Source organism: Acomys minous, assembly GCF_964271855.1.
Source record: "Acomys minous genome assembly, chromosome: 10".
In the NCBI taxonomy this organism is placed as follows: Eukaryota; Metazoa; Chordata; class Mammalia; order Rodentia; family Muridae; genus Acomys; species Acomys minous.
In genome coordinates this window covers 59,048,957-59,068,170 of record NC_140491.1, presented here as the reverse complement: position 1 = coordinate 59,068,170, position 19,214 = coordinate 59,048,957, and the positions used below count along the sequence as shown (strand labels likewise).

At 40.3% G+C, this 19,214-nt stretch overlaps 1 protein-coding gene across 1 annotated transcript in view; it reads right to left on the bottom strand.

Annotated features, from left to right (window-relative positions):
* Positions 1-19,214, bottom strand: part of LOC311607271 (uncharacterized protein) — a gene marked incomplete at its 5' end in the record, with an annotated part of 210,828 nt that overhangs the window by 33,541 nt on the left and 158,073 nt on the right. Inside the window, 2 exons of the mRNA XM_084798947.1 lie at positions 10,749-10,873; positions 16,452-16,565. The remainder of the gene's footprint in view (positions 1-10,748; positions 10,874-16,451; positions 16,566-19,214) is intronic.

The window sequence follows — 19,214 nt, the reverse complement described above, 5'->3', positions numbered from 1 at the left end:
AACCAAGAGGAGTAGAGGGAGGGTAAACTGTGGCTGGGAGGTAATATATGAAAGAATATATTTTAAAAATAAAATAATCTTCCATTTCATTAAAAAAAAAGAAAAAGAAGAAAGGAAACAACTATGCTATCTATGTAGCAACTTCCTCTGCTTTGTAGACAAGGCTGGTCTGGAACTCACAGAGATCTGCCTGCCTCTGTCATACTGCCCAGCAGAAGCGAGGCTTGCCTCACTGGGAACCATAAACTCCTCTGCTAATTATAGTCCAAAGCATGACCTGTACCTCCAATTCTATATCCAGGCCCCTCCTCTACCTGCTGCGTGGTAAGAACTGAGAGAAGGAAGTAGAGGTAGTATGTTTGTTAGCTTGAAAAGTTCATTCCATGGATTATAATAATATATCACATGTACACTAGACAGTACATTATTGAGAAATGAACTTCCATATAACCTAAAAAAAAAATCACACATTTGTTGGCTCTGGTTCCTTAACAGTTAAACTTTATTATGAATCTATAAAAATGAATGTACCTTCGTTACAACCCGACTACCCTAAACAGGAGGGAAAGAAGGTTAGGGAGAACAAGAATGAAACCTTTGGACTGGAGAGATGGCTCAGAGGTTAGGAGCACTGACTGCTCTTCCAAAGGTCATGAGTTTAATTCCCAGCAACCACATGGTGGCTCACAACCGTTTATGATGAGATCTGGTGCCCTCTCCTGTCATGCAGGCAGAATGCTCTATACATAATAAATAAATCTTAAAAAAAAAAAAAAAGAGTGAAACCTTCTGGGTATTAGTTCTCAGGGCAAATCCCTTGGTGTAATTCTCTGAGAATCTAGCAGATCCTCTACCTGACAGAAGAAGCCACAGTCTGTGGACCAAACCCGCCATCCCAGCAGAAATGCCTTGATCTCTGCCCCTCCTGCGTGTTCCTCAATGTCCTCCTCCTCCTCCTTGATGGTCCATTTTGCAATACAATAGCCCAGCAGGAGTCTCCGCCCCTGTCTTCAATCCTGGGCCAACAGAGCTCCTCTGAGTCTATCAGATGCTTACCAGTCTGTAGAAACAAAACCTCAGTGGGGTAGCATCTGGAGGCTGCCTTCACCCCACCCCACCCCCACCCCCGCCCAGATCAAGGCAAAACCACATTCTCTTCACACATATTCCTATTGTTTGAGACTAGCATCATGATAAGCAGTATATATATTTGTTAGATAGTTTAATCTTACTCATCTCTAAATCCCTATTCCATGTTAAGAAAAATAGACATGATTTTGTGTTGCCTTTCTTTGGGGAGGATTTTTTTTGATGCCAGGTGTATCTGAAGACAACTTTTCTTCTAAGGTTTTATTTTAAGAGAGCATTGCATTGTAGATATGGAGAAAAATATATACTAGGTCTTCAGTGGGTAAAAGAGAAGCAGAAATGCAAAGGATTATCTCAGACTTTGGAAATGACCAAGAGGCTACTCTTTTCCCCTGTCATGAAGATCTTTACCTTTCTTTCTGAAACATCTCTAAGGATGGTGAACCCTCAGAGGGGGTCGGTGGGATGCTAAAATTAGGGACTTCGAACTGTAGCAAGATTCCTACACCCAAAGTACTCCAAAGCATCTAAGACTAGAGTGAACAACCTGGGATGCTTTCTGCCCTTAAGGCCTCTTGAGTGTTACTTCTGTGAAAGAATGTAACACACTGTGATAAACAAACATAACTTCCCAGCACACAGACAGGTTAAGGATCCATTTAGTTTAGAAAGAGGAAGATAGGTATGTCTTCCCATTCACATTTGGAATAAAGATGTATATTTCTCTATACAGAGGAAGGCTCAATGGTTTTAAAAATATGTATATATGATCAAACATGACACTGATACACAACTTTATTTATACCCTTTAGTATTTCTCTTAACTCTAAAAAAAAATTACACTTTGCTGGAACATTCTTCTAACTGCACAAAGTAAATCATACTAATGATTAATGTATAAATAACCTTTACTGGTGGATAGAAATGTTATAAATAATTATTGAAAAATGAATGTATATGAATGGGTAGAAAGCAAGATAAATAGGACAAAGCAATATACAAATAGGGTACGGAAACAAGATAGCACACCTTAAATTTTAATTTGTCACATTTCATACTGAATGTATACAAGGATTTTTAATTTATATGCAATATCTTAGATATTATAATAAGAAAATGGCTTTTTGTGAGAATTAAACATTTTGAAAACCTAGAAAGAGTTAAGGAAAAGATGCTTAATTCAATGACTTTCAGCACTCCTCATACGTGTACTCCCTGCCCCTTAAGCAACCAGAATTCCAAGTGGTATACCTCACAAAAGCACTGAAATCATTTCTTCATATTTGTATAAAAGTTTCAGCCAAGGGGCTCCAGCACTAGCAGTGTCTCAGCACTTACTATGCTTGTGGCAGATCTAGGTTCAGTTCTCAGCATGCACATGGCAGCTCAGAACTGTCTGTAACTTCAGTTCCAGGGACATACAGACAAAACACTCAAATACATAAAACAAAGAAAGCTTAGTATGACCTTGTTGAAAGAAGGAAATATGATAAATAATGATTCTTAGCCAGCAGGGGATATCCAAGGAACAGAGGAAGAAAGTGCTGGGCTGCTTCTACTGGGGAGGGGTGCAGAGGTGCTTGACCATAGGGTTTAGATAAACTCAAGGTTCATTCTTCTAAAACTGGATCTCAAGATCAGAGGAGGACCTTACAGCTGGAAGAATCTGAGGTGCCTTTTGTGTTAACATAGGATAGATACACAGCAAAGGAGGGAACTAGCAACTAATTTGACTTTGTTGAATCTGCTGGCCATTATGACTTTTTTTTTTAATTTATTTTTGAGACTAATTACATCATTTCTCCCTTCCCTTTCCTCATGCTAATCTTTCCCATGTACCCCTCCCTCTTCTCTCTTCCAAACCCATGACCTCTTTTTTCATTAATTGATGTTACATAAAACATGTTATAACTTTTTTGAAAGTATGTATTTTACCAATATGATTTATATGTTAATTCTCCCCATGACTGCAGATACAGGTATCAGAGAATGTTCATTCTTCTGTAAAAAGAAGACTTCTCCTATATGGAACTCACTCTAGGAACTAAACACAGCGTGCATCAGAGGAGACTTAGAGAGGGTCAAGAGACCTGCATTCATGGCCCAGCCCATCTGCTAGTTAGCAGTGTCCTAGGATCCCCAGTTGCAGAGTCCAGAAGTTAGATAGTGACCAGATACAGGTGAGCCAAGAGATACCCAGAGGTGATAGAGGGAAATCACAGAAGGCCCATGCAAAAGATGTATGCAAGTTGGTACTTGGCCCCTGGGCTGATGGAACCAAACAGCACCATCCCTCATCCCATTGATGTGTTAGGATTGCTCCTGACACCTTGTAAGCCAATCATGGCCTAGGAGTGCAGCTCAGGTAGAACAGTTGCCCAGCATGTGTGGGCATGAACCCCATTTTCAGTACTTCAGAGAAACAAAGCCAAAACAACAAGGACACAGGGTTTAGTAATGTAGATTCTGTCAGGCTGGCATGGTATGTAAACTGAACCATTGGCATCAAGGACACACATGCTATGATAAAAGCACCACAGCAAATAGATTCTTACAGAAGCTGCCATAAAGACTCATGTCTCCAAGTTTGTTTTTCTTTTATTTTTTGTTTTTATCTTAACAAAAGTGGGAATTATGCAAGGAGAAATACAAATATGTAATTAGTGGTTAATTTTGAATTTAGAGATGTTTATAAATTTGCTATTGTCATAGAGATTCCTCCTATTTAGAATCCTTGAAAGGAGGTAGCTTTTCCTCCATGCACAGGTCTCTGTGGGGAATGTTGTTTTTTCTGTTTGTTTTATTCTTTGTGCATGCTAGGTAAGCACTCTACCATTGAACTATACCTCTGGCTATGGTTTGTGATTGAGAATAAAACCAAGTTCTGATAATTTTTTAAAATAATGTTTAAACATCTAGTTCTTATGTGAGTCCATCAGCAGGCAGGAAATCGTTTACTTTCCCCTTTTTTGAAGAACCTGGTGTATCTTTTCTCCTCTGCTAGAAGAAAAGATCAGTGTGCGTTCTTGGTTAGCTGGCCCAGATGCGTCTTTTATCTTTGAAGTACATGTTTATTTTATGCATTTTATTTCCACGTTTCATGTTAGATTCTGAAAGTGACAACAAATACAGTCTCTCTCTCTCTCCCTTCCCTCTGCCCTTGCCTCACCATTCTGCACCAACACTGACGATGTCTGGAGGGAGAGTTGGAGGATTCACTAGACCCACTGTGTCACAGCTGAGTTTCCATCTCAGCCTGCTCAAAAAAGTGAGAATCACTACTATTGCCCTCTGTAAGCATGAAGGCATAATTTCTACCAAGATTTTTGCAGATCAATCTGAATGAAGAACATGCCCCCAAAACTCAGTCAGGAAATCTGTGAAACAGTGGGTCTAGTGAATCCTCCATCTCTCCCTCCAGACATCGTCTGTGTTGGTGCACACAATGAGACTTGACCTCTGCAGAAGAAAAGCAGAGAGTCTTTGGAGAGTGTGTGTACAAGATAGGGGTAAACTAGATTAAGAAAATTAGCTGAAGGTGAGGCACAGTGGTACTGCACGAGTTACAGGTCATCCAGGGCTACATAGAGAGACCTGATCTCAAAAAAAAACACAAACAAAAAGAGATGTAAACAAAACAGAAAAAAGAAAATTAGCTGAGGTGTAAAGACTATACCTGCAACACACACACTTAAAATATAGTCAAAGTCCACTGTGGACTTATTAAAACAAATATCAAAAGGCTTTACCAGCACAGAACTGTGCCTGCCAAACCAGCTAATCATGAGAAGTATGGGGTTGGTGGGAGTAGGGGGACGGGACTGGACCCAAGCCAGATCATGCTATTCCTTAACTCAAAATGTTCTTAGTAGATGTCAGAATTATTCCAAGTACCCACCAGGCCTATACCTTGAGCTTTGCACTTATTTCTTGCTCTGTCTCAGCTTGGTCATGCTATTGTGACCATAGAAAACTCCTAGTAAGGTTACCACCAGGATTTTCTACTTACCCCTTACTTTCATGTGAATGCTTTAGGTAAGTAAATGCAGACATGGCTCACTTGATTTCTTCTGTTACTTTACTCGTGTGGCCTACCTTATCAACACATTTGAATGTAAAGATTTATTCTTTAGCCTGTTATCTACTACTTCATTTTCCACATGGAGCTTATTTATTGCTGTACGGTAAAAAATCCGAGCCCACTTCTGAGTTTGAAAATCTACCAAAACCCACCCATCCCTGAGCCTGACAACCTACCAATTCCCTGAGCTCAAAATGACTCCCGATTGGGGTGCCTTTTAGAGAACCTCCAGCCTCTCCTGGCCTCTCTCCACCTGGCACCCGACCTGAAGGACCCTAAATTTGTTTACCTTTGCAGTCAAATTTGGTCTCAAACTCCTTTAGATAATCAATCCAAATGGCTAGCTAGTGGCACCCTAGATCGCAGTATTATTCAGGACCTTCACAACTATTGTGAGCAATCAGGGAAATGGAAAGATTCCAAACATCCAAGCTTTCTCTTTCTTCTGCTCTAAGCCTTCTCCTGGCTCTTCCTGTTCCCCCACTCAGCTCTTTCTAGCCATCAAGTCTGAACAAAATCATTCTTCCGCTACTTTTGATCCAGCTAATGAACCCTCCTTATCCCACAAGCCCCTCTCCAGGTTTCCTTTTTTGGTTTCTCTTTCTCCCTCCTCATTGATAGGCTGCCCAAGTCAACACTCCCTACTTTCAGATGACCAGAAGGCCCTGAGTGCTCCCACTATTCATTACTGCTCTGCCATTGGACATTGGACCCCCTTTACCTCCCTCTGCCTGGCCTAAATGAGGCAGGAATTCTCCCTTTGTGGGAGGTTGTCAGAGTGGACAGTTTGCTCAGGGTACCTGTCCCTTTTCACTAAGTGACTGAGGTTATACACTGCTAATTCTTCCACCTATATTAAAGAATTCTGGTACATTACTCAATCCTAAATATCTACTCTGTCTTCAAAGCCTCGAGGAACTTAAGCCTCTTATCTCTTACCTCTTAAGGAAAATACCTTCTTTGTCCTTCTTCTTCCCTCTTTAATACTCCCTGGTGTAAAACAACAACAAAGCAATGGATCTCTGACTGATCAACTCAGTGGCAGTTCCTGGTCACCCTTCAGTATCCAAACCCCATACTCTCTCCCATCCCCTCAGAGACCTCCCATTTCTCTGACCTAGACATCAAGGATGCCTTTTCTTCATTCCTTTTAGTCCCCCATTACAAAACGTATTTGCCTTTACTTGAACTGACCCTGATACTCACCTTTCTACCCAACTCACTTGGGCCATCCTACCCAAGGGGTTCTGGGACAGTCCACATGTATGTGGCTAAGGCTCTGGCCTCTGACTTACTCTCTTTGTCTCTTCCTAAACCCAATATTATATAATACATAGATGATCTTCTCCTTTGTAGTCCATCCCTGCAAATTAGCCAGGCTGGTGCCTCTATCTTATGAAATTTCCTATCTGGCCAGAGATACAGAGTTTCACCTTCTAGGATACAACTGTCCACTCTTCAGGTAGCTTATCTGGGACTATTACTCCAACTCACAGGGACACTACTCTAGATAGAAAACATTTAATTTAGTCATTCACAGCCCTTACCACCAAGGATGAAATTATATTCTTCTTAGGGATGGCTGGCTCCTTACACTCTTGGATTCCTTCTCTCTCTCTCTCTCTCTCTCTGTCTCTGTCTCTCTCTGTCTTTGTCTCTGTCTCTATCTCTGTCCCTCTCTCTGTCTCTGTGTCTCTGTCTCTGTCTCTCTCTCTCTTTCTTCTCACCCACCCCCTATATAAGGTAGCCCTTGGCCTTCACACAAACCCCTCCTTGCACCCATTACTAAGCCCTTTTGCAAGCTTCAGAAAGCTCTTCTCCAGTCCCCAGCCCTACACCTTCCAGATTGACTCATCTCTTCTTGTCTATGCCACAGAGGAGAGATATCCCTTCAGGGTTCTGGGTCACCAACTGAGACCTTTCTTTGAGCCTGTTGCATACTCATCAAAATATTAGATGATACTATCCAAAGATGGGCTCTTTGCCTGCATACTCTGGGCACAAACAAGATTCTTATGTCCTAATCAAACAAGTCTTCTCTCATCACTTCCTGCCCCACTTTATAACATACAGGGGTCTCCAAATTCTTCCCAAGTTTAATCTCTTCAGGTAGCATCAATAGAGGATACTACACTTAACATCCAGGCATGCTGACCTCTTAACATTTTAAACCTACCAATTCCAGGTTACTTCCCTTCTCACTCTCTTGCATTGAGACCCTAGAAGAGCTACTACCTCATACCACAAGTTAAACATGAGGGAACACTACCTCAAGCCACCTATACTTGGTACACAGATGGTAACACCTCCCTACATGAAAGAGTCCAAAAGATAGGATATCTTGTGGTTAATTTACCAATATGGCCTAATAATGTTTATTATCAGGCCTATAATTATTATTACAGCTGTATTTTCTAACCCACTAGCAATCAATCAAGACACAGACATCTGTTACATTTTAAAATAGGCTTAGTTAACCTGGGGCAGGGCAGATATTAATCCCCTAACTACTTCCCATAGTGGGGCAGGTATGGGATCCCTGTACCAATCCCATGCCATCTGGTTCTAATAATTTCTATCAAGTGACCTCCCATCCATAATCCCATTTACTTCCTAATGTTTTTCATCTAGGCCAAACCCTCCATCTGTGCCAGCCATGCGCTTCTCCTTGACCTAACCCATGTTGGCATAGCCTTCTTCTCCTCTCCTCTCCTCTCCTCCTGTATCTCTCCTTTCAAGATTCTCCCTTTCTCCCACAACCCTGGAACCTTAGCCACACCTATCCCATTTGCCCTGCCCCAGGTGTGATGGCCTTTTATTGTTCAAACAAGTTAGGCTTTTAGGCAAGGTCCAAGTGAGTCACAGAGAGAGCAAGCAGTAATTAGCATCAAAATGCATTAGACCAACCTCCAGCAGGGATACACCATTGTCTCTGACACTATGGTTGTTGAATCCTGAACCACGAACCAACAGGCTGAATTCATGGCTGTTGTTCATGCCTTTCAACTAACAAAGGAACAATTGCTAAACCTTTATACAGACTCCAAGTATGTTTTTTACATTCTCCTGTCACATGTAGCTATTTGGAACAGTACGGAATACTAACAACAAAAAAAGAGACCATAACCAATTCAGACCAAATCTTCCTCCAGCCATAGTATTGTTCACTGCCAATCACACCAAGCAGACAATTCCATTGTCTCCAAGGGAAATAACTGAGCTGGTGAAGCAGCCAGAGCTGCAGCTCTCAGAGATCTATATGTCTCTCACAAAGGACAGCCTCACGTTACAGCATATATGATCTATATGATCATTCTCAGACAACTGAGAAATTTTTTTCTGCATCAGCTCTTTCACCCTAACATCCAGGCTTTGTCTCATTTTATTGAAACCTATTTACATCCCATCCCTGAAGATAGGTCTTTTCTAAAAGCTATCAATGCTTTTTATAAAATTTGTCAAACTTCTAATCCCATCTCTGGGAATCAGAGTCCCCCTCCCCCAATTGTCATACTTATCAAGCCAAGAGATCCCTCCCCAGGTCACTGGCATCTCAACTTCACCCCCATGCCCACAGTATTGCAGACTCCCGAGGAACACATTTTATCAGTACACTGCATTCCTCATACTAGAATACCTTGACCTGAGCATTGCCACACAGCCTTTATGTCTGAATGCCTCAATTCATAATGCCTCAATCCTCTGCATCGCTCAAGTTTAGTACTCTCTACATGATGGACATTCCCTGATGCCTCTTTTCCCCAAATTAGGAGTGCTACCAGCTGAGGAGCCCTTGTCAGCCTCCATCAAATGGTTTATAGTAACAAGGCATGACAAATGAATTCTTCAGTACCTGACCCTTTTTGCAGTCCTGGGAATGACTTCTGACATGGCTCTTGGAACAGCAGGACTAATAACTTCCCTAACTATCTGCAAAATGCAAGAGTTTTTTTTTTTCCATGCCTGTCCTATCTCTGAATAATAACATGGATACCTTTATATTTATTAAAAAGCTTCAGGCACTATAGCTGGGCAGATACTCAGCTATTTTAACCCAACAATTCTGACCTAGCCTACTTCCTGCCATGTGTACTACTACCTGCCATCTTAGTCTTGCTCTGGCTGCTCTTTCTTCATTCATGTTCCAATAATGACTCCCTGCCTTTCCCTCTCTCTGGTTCCCACCTTGGACCTTTCTCTCTTGCCTGGAAGTCCTACTTTATTTTCTCCTGCCCAGATATTGGATGTTCAACTATTTATTTAACCAAGCAAAAGGTGATGGAGAACAATGTTTACAACTTACCAACGCCAAAGTCTGGAATGCAACCAGATCTCTGGTATCGAAATAAGCATTTGAATACACAATGCACAGAAGCATTCTCCAATATATCCTTCTTTTAGTCCAATAAAAGCCTCTTTCTCTTACATTAATAAACTATATATAATAAGAACAATCATGAAAACTATCAGGTAAGAATTACATTTACAATGCCCAGTCCATTTGTATTTGGAAACGTTGAAGAAAGTACTCTACTATTCATCCTATCTTAGAAACTCCAAAGTTCAGTATTTAAATCACTTTCTATCAAAGCATATCAATATCTTTTTAGACCATAAAACATTGTCTTAAATCCTAAACAACTTAAGATTAATTATGAGACTATAACTATCTAGTCTTCAACCGCATCAGAGACCTGAGGTGGATAAATATTACCTGAGTAAACAGGAAGTACAGAGTAAGAAGTCTACAAAACTATAGAAGTGACAGAGATAGCTAGGTGCCTGTATAGTCATCCAAGCTTCCTCTACAATGTTGGAGTATCCATCTTCAGCCTTCTGGCCCATTGTATAATAGACTGTTTTGTGAATCAGGAATTATGAAGGATATGCCTAGCTTGTCCTTGCAAAGTTCATCAGTTGACTTCTTCCATGTTCTGTTTGTCTGCAACTTGGACTGCATGCTGTCTGCAGTTGACTCAGGGGAGTTTTTTGCCCAGTGGCATCTTGACATATTTGAAGCAAACTCTAAGAAAATTGGGATATTTGTCAAATACTAAGAAAGTTAGTTGTAACACTTGCTATTCAGTCTTTGTGTGATGGAAAAGTGCAGGGCCTAACTAAAGTCCTGGGTGGAACACTCTGTGAGACTGGACCATCTTAGCCATTTTGAAGTTGTTCTAGATGCAGATTTTTGAGGAAACAGCTCTTAATGCAGATTGTAAAGCTGGATCACCTGAGATATTTGTCTTATTTTCTTTGATGTCTGTCCTTTTGCTTTGTAAACATATAAAACTTTCAAAGGTAATAAACATTTTCGCATTAACATATGTATGGATTGTGCAGTGTGCACTATTCAGCTAAAGATGATTTTCTGATCTTTCTTTGAGCAGGTGAAAGACATCAACCTTTATAAGTCTGTTTGAATTATAGAATAGGGCTGTCATGTAAATTTTCATCCATGCCACATGAAAGGATGGCATGATAGGTCTTGAGCATCCTGTAACAAAAAAGACTTATTGACTCTGCAAAGACATTCTCAGACAGTCTCAGCTGTAGAGGGACCAGTAATTCAGCTTACCTATTTTGTTGTTCTTCTTGCTTTCCTTTTTGATTTTTGCAGCCAAGATTTTCAGGAGGTTTCTCCCAACCCTCTTCAAATCTATTTTTAATTAAGTTTGGAGGAATCCTCAATTTTTTTCTTTCCTGTTGAGACAAAAGCACATTATTCTCTCCCCAATGCAACACATTTCCTGATGTCCATTATTAGGTTATCACATATATAGGCTGACCTAATTAATTGGTATTTTCTAAAAATCTAGTGTATTTCTGTAGCTGTGTTACCTGTCTCACTGACATTTAAAAAATTAAGTTAGTAAAGCATTATTTAATCTATCTCTGGGAGATCCCATATCCCCCTTCTATTTTATGAGCATTTCATTTAAAGTCCTGTTAGATCTCTTCACATCTGCTTGTCCTGTAGGGATGTAAGATATGCCTGTAACATGTTTCATACTTTAGTTCTCAAAACTCTATGAAATGAAACATATAAGCTATTGTATGACATTGTTCTATGGTGACATTATGGGATAGAATCTGCATTTTTAACTCAGCATAAAGTCCTTCATGTAGTAATTGATCCTTGAGAATATAAATATAATATCCAGTTTGACCATGTTGGTTTTTAGCTGAAGTTTTTTTGTATAGCATCTCTATGGTCTGCCATTCTGTAATCTCTTTAAGCCCACCACTGAAATTCAGGATGCAAGCTAGAAACTATCACCCTAGAATTCTATATCTAGTGAAATTTTTTAAACAAACAACACCTTTTCCCAGATGTACCAAATCTAGGAGGAAAACAAAAAGGTTTCTAACAGATCTGTGCTGTAAGAAACCTATCATTCCCCAAAATGGCACCAAATATAAATTCTTACAAATAAATAAATAAATAAATAAGAAATCAATGGGTGTTTTTCTCATTAAATTAAAAAAAGACATGTTTTAAGACAAGAGAGCTAAAGCACCATAGATGGTGGGTTCCTGCACACTGGAACAATATGCATGTCAGTGATGGAGAGACTGAGGATGCTATGTGCACAGCTCAGGGTCTACACAGTGTGCTAACAGTGGTTCTCAACCTGCTCATATCATATCATACTCATGACTAACAAAATTACACCTATGCACTAGCATCTAAAATAATTTTATGGTTGGGGGCTTCACCACAAGAAGAGGAACTGTATTAAAGGTTGCAGCATTCGGAAGGTTGAGGACCATATAATATGAACTCAGACTATGATAAATTCAAAGAACCAAAAAAATTTTTAAAGAAAAATGTAATTGCTAAAGTTGTAAATGTAGATGTCACTTCAAACAGAGTATTAGATGAAGAGAACATTAGTAAGACTGAAATGAATCTGGGGAAATTGTTGAAAGACTGTGAATGAGATTAGAAACTCCATCAATAGAATGCAAAGCCTTTAAATTCTATTATCAATTTCCCAGAAAGAAAAAGATGAAAATGGTCACAGTGGTGGGTAATTCTATGAAACTGAACTCCCAACCTCTTACCTACCCAGAAAGCAGAACAGCAATGTAACACTTTCAGGTGAACACAGTGTGATGATGTAAGTAACAGAAAATCTCTAACAGTGACTCAGGCACAGCCCAACACTGGGGTCAAAGTAGACGTCAGAGAGCAGTGAGGCCATGTCTTTTTTCTTAACAGAAAGTGACAGTCAACCAGAACTTTTAAAGTGTGAGATGACAAAGAACAATGACATTCTCAGAAAGCTTAAATCTGGTGTTATGAACCCATATAATGGGTAAAAACTCAGAGCATACATCCCGGCAGATGACCAGAAGGAAAATAGGTTTCCCATCCTTGTTGAGCTTTTGAGGATGGATAATGACAGAATCGTCTCTTCTGTGGCCACTGCCTTGAGGAACATGGTGCTGGACGTTCACAACAAGGAGCTCATTGGTAAATACGCCATGCAAGACCTGGTCAACAGGCTTCCTGGCAGCAACGGCCCCAGCATACTGTCTGATAAGACCCTGTCATCTGTCTGCTGTGCTCTGCATGAGGTCACCAGCAAAAACATGGAGAACACCAAAGCTCTGGCTGACTCAGTAGACATAGAGAAGCTGGCAAATATAACCAAAGGTAGAGGAGACAGATCCTCTCAAAGTGGTGAAGGCCGCAGCCCAGGTCTTGAATACATTATGGCAGTATCAGGACCTCAGGTGCATTTACAAAAAGGATGGTTGGAATCAGAACCATTTTATTACACCTGTGTCCACGCTAGAGAGAGACTGGTTCAAATCACATCCTTCTTTGTCCACCACCAACAAACAGATATCACCCATCATTCCGTCAGTTGGCAGCACTTCTTCCTCACCAGCACTGTTAGGAATCAGAGACCCTCATCATGAATACAATAGGACCCAGCCACCTGTGCAATATTACAATAGCCAAGGGGGCACTACACATAAAGGCCTATACCCTGGCTCCAGAAACCCTTCATCAATTTACACAAGTTCCTATTCCCCCCCAAGCAAGAGAACAAAATAGAAGGCTACATAATCAACAGCTTTACTATCAAGATGACTCCATCAGGAAGACCTTGGATGCATATAGGTTGTACTTTTAGTCTCCTTGTAGCTATGAAGACCTTTATTTTGATGACCAAGTCCACTTTCCAGCTTCTACTGATTACTCAACAAAGTATAGACTACAGACAGAAATCGAACATAAATTACATATACTTCTATTCCACTAAACAAACATCCTTCTTGCAGAGCCAAACAGCACCCAGGGTCCCTGGACTCTTGGGTGTAGCATCAAGGTGCCTGCTGGGGGACTGCTTCTAACTTTGCTTGGGCTGAGGTGGAAAGTTTGTCTTGCTGATTTTATGATGAAATGTGAAGGTAAAATGGAAGGGATGAGTGAAGAGTATTTTTTTTTCTTTATCGGGGAATGTTCAGGGAAGTGCGGAAACCCTTAGGAGAGGGTGTAGGTGTTAGGTCTACTTGTAGATTCTAATGGTGAAGGTGTGGGTGATGTGATGAGAGGTTTGTGAATGAGTGAAATAAGATGGGGTATGTGTAGGTCAAGTCAAATTACAGATCATTTTTTATGTGAATAAAGTTATAGTCAGATAGTTTTTACAGAAAAAATTAAAATAGGTTCCTTTCATGTTTTGTTGCTATTACTAAATGTCAAGATTGTATGTTATTATGTCTTGTAAAAATTTCTTCTGCTGGTATAAATATAGAAATGCCACATTGGTTAAGTGCCATCATTTGTAATGCAGTGTATCATTTAAAAGGAGATTTGAAGAACTGATAGCTTAAAACACAAGTGGGAAGCTCAAGGGACTGTTAGCACTTGACAACAAACTCCAACATCCTATGTTCAGTGGGTAGTGAAGTCTGCAAGCACCATGCTCATCTGCCTCCTTCACAGGACACGTCACTGCCATTTTCTATGCACATGGAAGACTAATAAATGTGGAAATTTCATCCTTGAAAAAGAAAGAAAGAAAGAAAGAAAGAAAGAAAGAAAGATAAAGGAAATACCCCACAGTTGGAACTTATGAGACATTTTCTCAATTAAGGCTCCCTCCTCTCAGATGGCTCTAGTTTGCATTGTTGACATAACAGTATCCAGCACAAATGTAGAGGAGAGAGCACACACACTCCATGTGGCTAGAACTGCAGGTCCATGATGATAAGATGTACTCTGTTCAGGCCAGTACAGCTACTAGCTGTGCATGACTACTGAGCCTCAAAATGTGGACTTAGCTTTTTAACTCATGTCAATGTACATAGTCATATGTGGCTAGTGGTTATCATGTTGGACAACATAACACAGGTTTATGGGAGAAAAACAGAATAAAACATATCCATATTGAGCCAGAGTGACCTCTAGCTAGGACACTTGTTGGCTTACATGCATGTTTCCCAGATTATTCTGTGGTAAGCATATATTTCTTTATAATATAAAAATAACTCATTGAAAACTTCTCATATGTTCCTAATGCCTAATTTGAAAGTAACGATTTAACTAGAATTTTAAAAAATTAAATTCTATGAGAATATAAACCCAATTAACACTTAATCCTTCAAAGCTATGTTTATTTCTAAATGCTTAACAAAAACTCTACGATCATTTAACTTAAGTGCATTTAAATTAAAGTAAATTGCTTTTACAATCTTCTGTTGGATTTAAATCAGTTCTTTCTTTTTAAAGTAGTTTCTTTTTTAAGTTTTCCTTCTTTTTTTAACATTTGAAGCATATGTGTTTGTGTGTGCAGGTGTGTCACAGTGCACATGTGGAGGCCAGAGCACTTATTTGTGGAGGGCTGTCTTCTACAATATGGACCTGAAACTCAGGTCACCAGGCTTAGTAACAATTACTCTTATCTGCTGATCCATCTAATTTGTCCATTAGTTTCTTTATAACAATATTTTAATATGATGAATCTAGACATGATGATAAGTCAGACATAACCTTTTACCTCAAGGACATAATAGATTTTTTTTTCTAAAGAAAAAAAAGAAAATAAGTTAACATGTTTAAATTTCTATTAATTTTAACAGGAAAGGATTTGGTTTTGTGGTTTTATACAGTTTAACAAGTATATCACTAACACAGAAAATACAATCAGATTAATTTAAGTTGAAATAAATGAAAGATTTAACATTAGATTCTTTAAGAAAAAGAGGTTGTACAATAAGTACTCTGATTTGTCTATGACCTCTTTCTTACTAGCCTTCCCCCCATACCAATTGTTTCAATTTAGCAACAGTAAGGAGTCTCTTTATGGGCCCCACGAGGGCTTACCGTGTACACAACACATCTGAGGTATCAGCATACTCTATTGAGGCTGTAGCTTAACTCTGATTAAAGAAGGAATGTCAACACTCTATCATTTTATTGTTTCCCCCATAGTTTAAAAGCAGAGGGTTGAGAATTTTTGCTATTCTCAGATGTCAGCAAAGCAAACCTGGGCAACACTGTCTGCTCTGAGCTGTCAATCCTCAGCACATCGTAGGATTTAACCCAGTTCGGGTGTTTATGGCCATCACTGTCACCCGAGCATATGGAGTCAGATGTGTAAGTTAAATGCTGCCTCACACACCCTTCAGAACTAACCATGTCACACTTTTTTTGTAGCCATGCACAAAGACAAAGGTTCGGCATATGAAATGCTATTTTTATGACTAGATTTTGAAACATCTCGAATATCAAATGATATATCAAAATGAATCATTTAATTGTTAGTTGTGTTTTTCTAAACCACAACGGTCATTGTTTCTAAGTAGGAGACTTAAGTACTGACTATCTCTGAGTACTCTACAGTTCAGAAAACAAGATATTGACAGACACACCTCAAGTAAAGCTCCAAGGCAATAAATAGATGATGCTATAGGCAGCCATTAGTGTGGAGTGAATCTGAAGTTCTCTTCCCTCTAATTCTGTCCCTGGAGAGGAAAAGATCCTCTAGACAAATAGTCTTCCTCATTCAAGGACTGTATGTTCTGCCTGCTTCTCACTGTGTAGCAGGCTTCCACTCCTTGTTAGCCTCAAGAGTCACTCAAACAGCTAACCACATCCTCTATTAGAAACCTGGGGTCCCCCCCCCCCCCCGTCCCTTTAACACCGGTCCTGCTTTCCATAGCTCCTGGCTGTTCATCCAGGTCTCATGTACAACCCTCAAGTAGTGTCCTGTTCCACGCCCCTACGAGTGCATGTGGCTGTGAACTGAGCCAATCTCACCTGCTCAGTGCCAAAACGGTGTGTGATTGGCCGTCTCCATAACGCCACAGCAAGAATCTTCCACTTCTCAATGGGGGAACATAGACCATTGCAGTCAGGGTTTATTTCTTCATACTATAAGAAGTTTAAGGAAAAGATTAATAGAGCATGCCTTAAAAAAAAAAATAAGTCAGCCTGAATGGAGAGTGGTACTAGGACGTGGTTTTTCTTGTGAATTCTGTCTTACTTTTAGAGTTCTTTGCCGAAGGATTCTGTAAACTAGAAATTATAGTCAAATAGCAAACGAAGCTCTGATTTCCTTAGCTGGAAAAGAACTCATCTTAAGAATTGAGATTCACACTTTTAATCCCAGCACTCGGGAGGCAGAGGCAGGCAGATCGGTGTGAGTTTGAGGCCAGTTCTTGGTCTACAAAGTGAGTCCAGGACAGCCAAGGCTACACAGGGAAACCCTGTCTCGAAAAACAAACAAACAAACAAACAAACAAACAAAAAGAATAGCAATTCAGGTGGAAAGATGACAGGATGTGAGTTAGTGAAGAAGAACAGAATGAACTCTCCTACTTCTTTTTCTTTTGTGACCTGTACTATCCCTCCAGATCTCTAGTAGCATCAATATGGCTGCTCAATGACACCAGTAGACAATATTGAGATCATGAGGCCAGCTGACCCCTCACCTGACAATCCCTTCAGAAAGTCCAGTGTAAATGTGCGTCATCTCTGAACACTGGCAGTACCCTACATTAACACAGTCCCAGTCAGAGTCCAGTGCTGCCAGGTTTATTAGTAAGTTTGTTCCCCATGGATGGAACTAGCCAGGCCTTGGGAATATAGCTCAGTTGGTTGAGTGCTTTCCTTGCATACCGACAGCTTTGTTTGCATCCCTAGAACAGCATCAAACTGGGTGTACAGGTGGTACAGACCTGTAGTCCCAGGGTGTCGGAGGCAGAGGCAGGAGTATCAAGGCCACATGAGATCTTACCTAAGAAACAAGAAAAAAATGTAGGTGGTGAGAGGGGTGCTAGAGAAGGAACCCCAGTTTCCTTCCAATGCTGCTAAGGCTGCAATGTGTCAGCACAGTAAAGCTGGAATGAGGATGGTTTATGGGAAAGAACGCATCATCTGGAGCCAAAGATCTCATTGGGAGAGATGTGTGGGCCTTTCAAAGCAGAAAGGGCTGAACAGCAGCCAAGAAAAAAGACAGCCTTGGGAGGAAAGAACTTTTTTTTTTTTTTTTTTTTTTTTTTTGCTTATCACTAAGGCCTTAAGGTATCTAGGCCAGATATTGGAAGATATATCCATTGGATCATTCATTCAGGAAATAACCACTGAGACCAGTACTATTCCTAGAGCCAGGCCCAGAAGGGAGGAAAGAAATCTTCTAAGCTCTCAAGCATATTTTGATGACAGCAGCTGGTGATGAAAAATGAATGAGCCCTTCCTATTAGGTAGGTAGCACACCAGAGCCATCATGCCTGAGCCCCCTGAAAACCCTGTGAGGAAAAGTCTACAGTTAGCATCAACTGGCAGATAAGGAAATACATAAAAGGCACTGTTTTTTATTTTCATTTAATAATTAATTCAGATTACATCTCAACTGTTTTCCCCTCACTTGTATCTTCCCATTCTTCGCTCCCTCCCTCTTTCACCCTATTCCCCTCTCCTAAGTCTGTGACAGAAGGGGACCTCCTCCCCCACCATATGGTCACAGCCTATCAAGTCTCATCCTGGTAGCCTGCTTATCCTTTCTCTGAGTGCTACCAGGACTCCCCACCATGAGGAAGTGGTCAAATATGGGACACCAGAGTTCATGTCAGAGTCAGTCCCCACTCTCCACATAACTGTGGAGAATGTCCTGTCCATTGGATAGATCTGAATAGGGGTTCAATGTTTGCTGCATGTGTTGTCCTTGGTTGGTGCAGTAGTTTAAGCAGATCCCCCTGGGTCTAGATCTGCCTGTCATGATGTTCTTCTTGTAGTTTTCTAGGACCCTCTAGATCCTTCTATTTCCCCATTCTCCCATATTTCTCTCACCTACAGTGCCAATAGGAAGTCCCCACATCTATCCCAATCTCCTGGTAAGTGAAGACTTTCATGGGACATGCCTTTTGGGCTAGTGTCCAATTATAAGTGAGTATATACCATGTGTGTCATTCTGGGTCTGGGTTAACTCACTCTGGATGATCATTTCTAGTTCCATCCATTTGCCCAAAAATTTCAGGATTTCCTTGTTTTTAATAGCTGAGTAGTATTCAATTGTGTAGATGTACCAGAGTTTCTTTATCCATTCTTCGACTGAGGGTCATCTAGGTTGTTTCCAGGTTCTGGCTATTATGAATAAGGCTGTTATGAACATGGTCAAGCATATGTTGTGTGATGGAGCATTTTTTGGGTATATTCCAAGGAGTGGAATAGCTGGGTCTTGAGGAAGTTCTATTCCCAGTTTTCTGAGAAAGCACCATATAGATTTCCAAAGTGGTTGTGGAAGTTTGCACTCCCACCAGCAATGAAAGAGTGTTCTTTTTCCACATCCTTGCCAGCACGTGCTGTCACTTGAGTTTTTGATCTTAGCCATTCTGATGGGTGTAAGATGGAATCTCAGAGTCATTTTGATTTGCATTTCTGTGACGACTAAGAAGGTTGAGCATTTCTTTAAGTGTTTCTCATCCATTCGATATTCCTCTGTTGAGAATTCTGTTTAATTCTGAGCCCCATTTCTTAATTAGGTTATTTGGTTTGGTGGTGTTTAATTTCTGAGCTCTTAAT